Source organism: Apaloderma vittatum, unplaced genomic scaffold (assembly GCF_000703405.1).
Source record: "Apaloderma vittatum isolate BGI_N311 unplaced genomic scaffold, ASM70340v1 scaffold3452, whole genome shotgun sequence".
In the NCBI taxonomy this organism is placed as follows: domain Eukaryota; kingdom Metazoa; phylum Chordata; class Aves; order Trogoniformes; family Trogonidae; genus Apaloderma; species Apaloderma vittatum.
The window spans coordinates 52,816-63,378 of NW_009701831.1; positions in this window are offsets into that span (position 1 = coordinate 52,816).

Genomic DNA, 10,563 nt, shown 5'->3' on the forward strand with positions numbered 1-10,563 from the left:
TCTCATTAACCCCAGTAAGGGTTAAAAGTTTAATATGCAAGATAGAGACAGAAGCACAAACAGAACAAAATAAGGGGTTCACTCATTACTTCCCATCAGCAGACAGATGTTTAGCCACTTCCTGAAAAGCAGAGTTCACTATGTGTGATGTTTCCTAGGGAAGACGTGTGCTCTAGCCCTGAATGTTTCCACCTTAGCCTCCTTTCCCTGAGCTTTTATTGCTGAGCACGGTGTTATGTGGGATGGAGCATCCCTCTGCTAGGCTGGAGTCAGCTCTCCTGGCTGTGCCTCGTCCCAACTTCTTTCTTACCCTCAGCCTACTTGCCTGCTGCAGGGCAGAGTGGGGGGAAAAAGGAAGGAAAAAAAACCCACAAACCACTCCAAAACCATAACACCTCCACAAACCTTGATGCTGTACAAGCATTTGCTACAGCACTGGTGTGCTATCAACGTTCTTTTAGTTTCTAGTCACAAAGCTAAACCACACCACCACATGGGCTGCTGTGAAGAAAATTAACTCAATCCCAGCCATATCTACTATATCTTATTAAGTTCTTGAGTCAAACAGTGTGTGCAGACTGATCTAATTAAGATATTCTTGGTCTGATCCATAATCATTAATAATCTGAACTCAGCTATATTTTTTTTTATAATATGTCTATTTCATTTAGCAGCAAATGGTTGATAAATGATATTTTGGTTAGATTTATGTTTCGAAACTACTGGAAAAAAATATGTGTAAATATTAGTGTTATTTCCTTCATTGCCTGCATTGTGTTTAGCTCTAATCAAGGCCGTCTTTTCATGAACTGGAGCATTCTATCACCATGGGATTGTTTCTCCTGTTTATATGGCCATTCAAAGGGAATTAATCTGTTGAAACTAATTGTACTTCACTAATTCAGACATGGTGTAAAATACATGTGGATCAAGCTGCTTCAGCAGTCATCACAGGTCGTGCCAGCTATAGTTTTTCAAGCCTTAGAGGAACTGAGATGGCTTTCAATGCTAGACTCTTGATAAAGAAACCTCTCTGCAAAACTTGTGGCCTAGTTCTGAAAAGGTGTTCATTTAGGATTTCTCTAATTCAAAGGTCATCAGCAGGTGAAATAGAGAAAGACCAACAGGTTTTATCAAGGAGAAGAGTAAACCCTGAAGCTTTAGAGAAAGTAAAATATTAACATTTGTTCTGCGCGTACTGCATGCATAGTTCTGACTTCTACATTTCCTTAATTTAGGGATATGTGAAATACTTCTATGGCAGTAGTTTCAGGGTTTGGGATTAGAAAGATCCATCCCCTGAAGCAGGATTAGTACTAGTTCTAAGGGAAAGCCTAGCAGTGCTCTCTGTGAGCAGATGGCTTTCAGATGTTTTTCTTTCTAGAAGATGAGAGAGCTAAGAAATTAAAGAATAAAAAATAAAAGAACAGGGCATCTTTTCTTACTATTTATCAAACTGTTACTAATATTGTGAAAGAAAATAAGTACCTTAGAACTGGGAGAAATATAAGATAGTGCTAAAATGAAAGAACACAAAGTAAAATTTCAACTTTATCCTGCAGATAATATCCAGTATTCCTCAAGTGACTGCTGGCTAAACAAGACTTGAGAAGATCTGGCAGGCTTGGCTGAATCTTAGAATAAGGGAGGAAATGAAATTAAGGCAATCCTTACTCTGGACTCCAGAGGAGTTGCCAGATGACTTCTCAGCCTGTCATCGTTGTGAAGCAAGGGCTTTTTCTCATGCCTGAGAGAAAAATGAGAAGGCGTGTGTTTGGTTCCTTGTTCTTTATGTAAATGTTACTGTCTGAAACTTCAAATTCATTATGGGTTTTTATTAGTGAACAGGGGAAAAAGCAATATAGAGCCATGAAAGATAGATGGAGGCCTTTGAAGGGAAGGAGGTGTGTTGGCCTCTGGTATGGCGAGGCTGAGACTCAGCTGCATTTTCGATCTGTGGAATATTTTGTAAAATCACAATTCTGCTTTCTAGGTCATAATATGTTGCTATTCTTGTTGAATAGTGAGTAGACAAGTGAGCAGCATTAAACATTCTTCTAGTGAGCAGTTTACATTGGCCAGATGTCAGTCTGCAAAGAGTGGGCGAGAGAAGCAGAATGAAGTTTGTGAAAAGAGAAGGGAAAAAATGTATGCCCCCAGAAAAGGTCTTTGTTTTGTTTTGGAGCATGTCACCTGTAGGCAGTGAGCCAGCTTGCATCATAGCCACAGCTTGCAGCGCTGCAGCAGCCCAGCTGAGGAGACCTGCTGGCTTCCACGCTTGCTCTAGAGCCCTCCTGGGATCGTGTCTCTCTCCATAATATTAGAGATCTCCACAAAATTGCAAGTGGTATCAGAAAGGGAAAGTGCTATTGTGCTTGCTTTTGCCAAACTTGATGTTGTGAATGCACAGTTAATGCATCAGCAGCTGAGACAAGAAAACCTGATATTGTGGTCAGAAGCAAAATGGATCAGCTTATATCAGTTTTGAAGGTATCTAAGTGATCTTAACCAACTTCACATGTTAACATCACTCTTAACACCAATTTGTATGAGGGCCTAGTCCACTGCAGGTTTGGCTTTTTCATCTCGGCAAAACATTTAATAGCCGCTTAAGTTAGAAGCTGTCTGTTGTATCAACCTTGAACCACAAGTAGGATAGCATAGTACCTGCAGAGGGGATTTGTAAGTATTATGCACTTAACCGTTCAATTTCTACAGGCCATAGATCCTTTTCCTTTCTTTCTGTAAAACAATGAACATTTTATGAATTTGTGCTTTGTTATCTGGAATATCTTGGTGGAATGACTTTTAGCTTCCTAGATATGAATAGGCTGTCATTTGGATCAATGACTTTCATTTTTTTTGTTGTTGTTCAGAGTATTTTGTTACTAATTGAATCTGGATCTTTTTTGCAAATTCTGCATAGTAATTCTTCTTGGAAAAAAATTTGTTGCTTATTTTGCTTAAACTAGTAGCATTTTGCATCCTGTTTTTGCACTGAAGCATCTGACTCTTGATGGTAAAAGAAATTTGTGCTGCTGCTATGACCAGACTTTTACCTTTGAGGTGCTTTTACTGCTGGAATTTATACAGAAAAGAGTTTCTGAAACTGTATTTATAAACTTGGACAGAGATACACAAAATTTTCTTTGATAATTCACTCCCAGATTCTAGTTACCTGTCACTGAGAACTTGTGAAGTCTCCTAAAGTTTACTTTATCTGGTAAAAGCTTCCCAAAATATCCGCTTCATGTTCAGTGGTACCAATAGTGGGGTACATCAGGGTAGGATACAATATATTGTAAAACTATAGCATGAGGTAAATGACAAAATTTAAATCCTTCTAATGTAATAGTTAAAAAATACACATGGAAAAAGTCAGGCAAATTAAAATATAAAGGTTCCCATAGTAACAATTAATTGGCTATGCAGAGTGATTTATATTATGTAACATTGTCAGTAGCAATGCATGTGTACAATAATATGTGAAGTGTGTTCAGTAGGGTAAAATTAGTATTGCTCTGGGAACCATAACTTTTTATTTTCTTGACATTTGCGTGTTTAAACGTTTGCCATTAATGTTGTGTTAAGCTTGCTTTAATTTTCTTGGATTTTTCAAAATGAAAAAAAGTGATGCGGAGGTGGGGCAGGGGTGGGGAGCAGAGAAACACAGCTAAGCTGGTGACGAAATTGTATTCCTTAACAAAAATGAATGTAAACTGGGCTTTAACGCTGTCAAATTGTATTTTGTGTTAGTGTTAAGACTTACTCTGTGACTCCCTGGTACGTGAAATCATGTTGCACATGGTCAACACGAAACTGCAATGTTTGTGGGGTTTTTTTTGTTTGTTTTATTTATATATGGTGATGGATGTATGGAATCTCTTGGAATCCCACCATTTTCAACTGTATTGTAATCAATGCCTCTCACTTTTCGCTACTTTGAATTGTTGAACTGGATATAGAATTTCCAGGAGCAGAGGGGTACAAAGTCTGAGCAGATTTGCTTTCAGCTTTTTGTCTATAGTTCACATAATTTTTGATAGGATTTGTGCTTGTATAACCTGACCAAAATTGTGTTTGTCCTGTTGTATTTCTTTCTTTGCAAGGTTAACAGGAAGAAATGACTCTGCATAGAGTGTGAAAAATAAAATAATACAATCTATGCCAATGGTTTATTAAGTGTTATAGTTTTCCTAATAATTAATTCCATGAAGCTTAGATATATTGCCTTTAAGCACAGGATTATAGTACTTTGCCATTCACTCAGATGGGGCTATTTGTGGAGAACAGTACAGAATAGCACAGTTCTGTGCTGATCAGTCAATACTGTTCTTTACAGCATTACATTCGTTGACACAGCTTCAACAATATCTTCCTTTGTGCCTTCAAGTACAAGAGCAAAATACAATCAAATAATTTACTGTGGGGATTTTGGGGTTTTTTTTGATAGCTATATCTGAGTTCAGGGATTTGTTAGTCTATGCATTTTCCTATCTCTTCTCTATTTTTTATGTACTCATAACACTTAGCTTTGCCTTTTTTTTTTTTTTTGCACAACTAGGCAAAAAGCATCATTACATAGGTATCAGGTGTCGTGTTGATGACTATTTACATGAGTTCAGTACCTCAATACTTTGATATACATAATATTGATTAAATGAAAGCCAGCCTTGCACTTTGTGCATTATACAGAAACCACTTGTCACAGTAATTAAGACACGTAGAAGTGTGCAGAGTGAGTGGACAGATGGGTAGAATAGGGACTCCTAAATTGTCAAATAGTGTCAAGTTCAGACCAGAAATCCTTTCCCACACATTACCCCAGATCCAGAGTTGAGACCAAAATCTGCATTTGGGAACTCTGATTCATCTTTCCTTTCTGTAACAGAGATGTTCTTTCTCTTTTGCAGATGGAGAGAGGGTTCCAATCTGCCATAGCGGAGCTTAAAGCCTGCATTTTCTATAAAAACAGGAGGATGTAGCATTGGGCTTAAAATACAATTTGGAAAAAAATCCATAGTATTAAAGCAGGGAGAAAGAGAACAGCTCATGATTGCACAGACATGAGATGTCTTAGACATTTGTGTTTGAAGAGAAGTCCTGGTTACTTCACCATCCATTGAAAGCACATGACCATCAGTAGCTCAGAAGCCAGTTGTAGGACAGGAGCTGAAAGGAAGCTGTTACCTCTCTTTTGTTCTACTGATGGTGTTTCACCACTGGTCACACTGGTTTTTTCTATGTTATGTTTTGGCTTTACATTTAAACTATTTCTTTACCACTAATAGCCTTTGTTCCACAAAGATAAAATATACGCCATGGCTTTGGAAGTTGGTTTAGGGATAAGGTTAACTGGCTCTGTTATGTGTATAGGACAGAGTTGAGGCTCTAGTTTAACTCGAGACACAGTGTGCTTGCTTTTTAAATTATTATTTATCTATTTTATGACCTGCAGAATACTTCACATGCTCAAAGTCCATCAGTACATGTTGTATAATCTCCCAACGAATTATAAATGAGTTTCCTGTAAGTCATAGGAAAATAAGCCTTGAATGATCTCTTTGGAGAAACAAGCAAGTAGAGTGAGTAACATGCATGAAGCTTTTCTGTGGGGATGCTCTTGCTTGAGGTGGGCTCAACAGATGGTGTTTGCCCAGTTTGTAAACTCTTCAGCAGAATTGTAAACTATTCTGTGGGATGGAGAATGAACTTTCAGGAAGAGAGGGATGAGGCTGAGCAGCAGTGTTCTGAGAAATGGGTTGTACTATCTTCTCTTGTTGATTACAGCTAGAACTGTGTGTATCAATCTTTTGTTTTGCCCAAGTCAGCAGCTGAAGCAGGGGTTAGGACTTTCTGTGATGAATCAAAATGGAAAAGTAACTGAAGAAATAAATAATAAAAGCTGAAAGAAAAATCAGGAAAACGCTTTGGTGAATGAAAGGATTTTTTCCAACCTTAAACAGGCCATTTATTTTGTATACTTGTAATAAAAGCAAGGATAATATGGGATTTCATGCCAGAAACAGGAGTTCAAGGAGAGGCCGGTAGCCTGCAGACAGAGGCATTAACCTGTTTCTAAAACACAGTGTTGGTCTGGCCCCTTGCCCAGGTGGGTCAGTATCCTAGTCAGCACTACCTCCAGAGTGCTCTGACGCCTTGACTAGCACATTCTGGGTGTGATGGTGTCTGCTTCATCACCTCCAGGTACTGCTAGAGGTCTCTTTTTCAGTGACCCCTTAAATAGCCATTAAACAGGATGAGTGGGAAAGGCTGTTCCATGAGTAAGTACATTGCTTAGAGTCATCTTCTGGAGGAAGGAGACATGTAAACACAGTTCTCTTTAGAGATGGGAGAGGAAAGAATCCACAGAAGTTCCAGCCCTGCTGAGCAAAATATGAGTGCTTGCTCTCCTCAGGTAGAACTGTGAATCTTGCTGTGGACCTTTTATATGGGACTTTTATTGGAAGTGTCCCAAATGAAACGTTTTGAAAGATTCAGGCATTTGAAACATTAAAAACCCACAAACCCTCAAATCCTAAATGGGTGAAAAAAACACTTGAGGTTACCTAATTTTACTGCTGCCTCTAGAAAGGGGTTTTTTATTTTGGCCAAAAATGTTGTGTGGGGTTTTTTAATTTATTTTTTAAATATAGGCTTGATTCACTAAAAAATTGTCCAAACATCATATGTAGAATACTTTCAGTGAAATCAGTTTATGACATATTATCCTGTTTTCTTAAAACCTGATTATCTATATTGTTTTTAGAAAAAAAAAAAAGTTACTTTTCCTACTAACATCTTTGGCTTGCTGATAGTATCTGGTCAGAAATCCAGATATTTAAAATAGTACTTTGAAATGTTTGCAGTTTTTTATATTTTAACAAGAAAGGAGCTTTTAGTGTTTAAATGTTGATAAGAAATGGAGTAGTCTCACTGGAATAGGTGTTACTTAGTTTGTGGACCAAATGATGATTGGCTTTAGTATGTTTTTGAAGCAAAGCCTAAAATTCTGTGGTATATCTTTAGTGGTAGTATAAACAATTTATCTTTATACATATACACTCCAGCATACTTGGTGTCTATTCTGGCTGAGGACTTCAAATAAAGAAACAAATAAATAACAAAATACCCTGAGGGAACTGTCCTCTTGGTGTTTGCTAGCTTACCTAAATTAACTCACCATCACAAAATATACTTGAAGAGGAGAGAAATGGAATATGGTTTGACTGCTGAATGCTGAAAATTCTGCAACGTACAGTTGAGGGATCTGAAGTGTTCAATAAAGAGGTAATCTATTTTAGTTAGAGTTGTACACAGCACAGTGAATTATGGTAAAGTGAATGCTCACCTAAAGCTGCAATTGCGAGTGATGCATTACTTGGGGCAATTCTACTCCAAGAGCAGTTTTTATGGACACATTAATGATACCAGGTAGAGGAGCAACCACAAAGCACCAGCACTGAGGGTGGTATGTTCTCATAAAATGTATGAAGGAGCAAAGGGAGGGGCACAGAGGCGGGAAAGGACCATTAATTGTGCTGCACTGTTGGCAGAAAAACTATACTGATAGATGCATATGGCTCTCCTTTGCTTTGATGTGAGGAACCATCAGCAGAGTGCACTTTCTGGAAGCGTGTTCTGTGGTGATAAGTCTGTTAGCTTCAGGAAAAAACACCCAGAAGAGAGCCATGATTCAAAGTGCTCTGCTAGTGATGTCCTTTCTCTCCCAAAAGCACCATCTCCAACATCACCGCCTCTTTGTTCATGAGGCTATTAAACACAAGAAAAATCAATAGATAATTTATCTTTCCATGTGTGACAGAGTTCAAGAAAGTGAAAGAAACTGAGAATTGCTGGAGAAAAAGGCAGTGCTTTTGGTATTGTGCTGAGAAGGAAAATTAAGTTTTTACAGAAGTGTTAAGGTGCTTTTGTGTGTCTTGCATATGTGAAGTTTTATGTGATAGCTGGATTTGGGCAGACATTCCAGGAAAAAAATTGGGAACTGATGTGCATTGCTAGGAATGGGAGGTGATAACAGTAACATTCTTCTAATCAAGTGTGTAAGTCTCAATATTGATCCAAAATAAGGAAAGCATAGACTCGGATCTTCCTCTATCTGAAGCAGACAACAAGACTGTATGATGTTTCCAAATTCTACTGATGTTATTTTAGTACATAATAAATATTGCCAGGCCCCCAAACCAGTGAAACCAAGGAGCAGACTTTACAGTTAGTTGTGAAATATTACTGCTGAGCCTCTTCTGAGAAGCTCCTTGGAAGGCTAAAAGTAGTTGTTGTGATTTTTGTCGGTGTGTACAAACAAGTTGAAAGTATTTGGCCTTAGTAAGTTCATCTTCTGTAACAAAACGCAGTTGTCTATTTGTATACCCACTGTACATCTAGCATGCTGTAGTGACTCTTGCAAAAAGACAAGAATTCTCCCATTCTTCCAGGAAAAAGGAAAGAAAATCAGTGGGACTTGTCCTGATATGATCAGATGCTATTCCATTGACCTGGATTGAATTTTATTTCAACAGGGAATTTTCATATGGTAATATATAGCTTCCTCAGCTGTCTTTATTTCTGCTGATATTAGATTTGCCTTTCAATTTACTTTGTGTTGCCTTATACCTTTATTGTGCTGGATTCACGTCCATGAATTTGATATGTTAGTTGGAATGCAAGAAACATTGCCATGACAATTCTGCATGCAGGAATGATCCTCTGGGAAAGGTGACAGATTCTTCAGGTGGCTTCTTCGGTGGCTTGGTTTTGGACTTGCTAGTTCCAGATAGAGTTGAGCTTATGGAAACAGGAGGCTTGTCAGCTTTCCTGTCTTTTAGTTCACTGTTGCTGCTGTTAAAGGAAGGTCTTCCTCATAACCAACAAGGACTCTGCCTTGTCCTGCAGTTGTGGCTATTGCAGGTAACTGTTTCACTGCCAGTTGTAAAGGATTAGAAATGTGTGGTTTGTGCACAGCATGTGCTGTGAAACTAGCTGTCTAGAATCAAAATGGAAGTTATTTGTATGTTACGCAGCTATTTGCTCTTCATACAAGGGAAATGTTTGTTAAGTGCTATTAAACTGTTATGAAAAATGCTAACTGTGTTTTTTCATCTTTGCACATTTCTGACTATGCAAGGATGTGAGACTAGTGTATCTTGGCATTTCTGTTAAGTTTTGGACTGCTGACGTCAGAAAAGACAGGTCAGATTTTCCAGCAGTCAGCCCCTATGGCAGTGTCACTGTACCTTCAGGATTTCCTCATTTAGGTGCATTCTTGACACTATGTGTGATCTTGAGAGCTCACTATAGTTGTTGCACTCAAACACAAATACCTTGACAATGAACCTCTATCATTTTCTTGCAATCACAGTGTAAACAATGAAGAGTAGTTCTTCTTCATATCATATGAACTAATTCCCTTCACTAGTATTTTGAATCCAGGTAAACAAACTCATCAGACTAGCAATTGATGTTCTCAGGTAGGTCAGGAGCATGGGATTTCTGCTATAGTTTCACTGCAGGCCCTGGCTATGACCATGTTTTAGTTTTGCAATTGATCTTTGGCATGGGCTTTGCAGGCAGCTGTTTGAAGATATTTTGAGGACAAGATATTCAGATCTGGAAACTGTTAGATAATTAATGTATCGGTCCCTGTACTTCATCATGCAGCCTTGAGCTGTTCCCTTGAAGGAAGGTTTTCTTTTATTTCTCATATTTCCATTTACGGATTTTTCAGATTAGAACTTTGAGTAACTTGATGCCAACATCTAACTCATATTCAAAGTTCTGCTTTAATAATAACATGATCTCAGTTCAGTGAGTGTAGAGTTTTATATTTGGAATATGTGAGTGATTTTCAGTCTCACTACAGTAGTAATTTAAACCTTCCAAATGCTTCCAGAGATGAGATCTGTACATAATTTAGGATTGTTGTTTATTGAGTCCACTTAAATAATGTATGATGGAGAGATCTTCCTCTATCTGATCGTGATTAGAAGACTATAGTACTTCCTTTTGCAATTAAGGATTGTATTGCCATGAAATTATCAAATTGGAGTTAATTGTTTAGGGAGTGCATCATCATGCACCCCTCCAAACCTTTTATATTGGTTTTCCTCTGTGTTTAGGTGTCAGCATTTTAAGTAAACAATAGCTGAATATTGATCTCTGAGGCTGTGTGTCCATTAGCAGTCTGGTTTTGAGCAGTAATGTGTTTCTGAAGCAAACCCACTGACCGTTTCCATTTACAGCACGGTGGGCTCAGTTTTCAAGGTGGTTATGGTGCAGGTGAACTAGATGTCTTTCAGAGGAGATTATTCTAGATTAAGCCTGGGACACTGGGATGATTTGCAGTAACTGTAAAGGTTTCAACCACCAAACATACCACCTCACCATGAAGTACCTAGGAGGTACTTCAACTGCTCTTTAACCACTAAAACCTCTGCAACATGTTGAAGAGATTTTTGCCCTATATCAAGGACTAAATGTCCTGTCTATCCTTTGCCAGTTCTCAGTGCTTTATTTTGACTGCTACTCCTTTCTCATCCATCCACC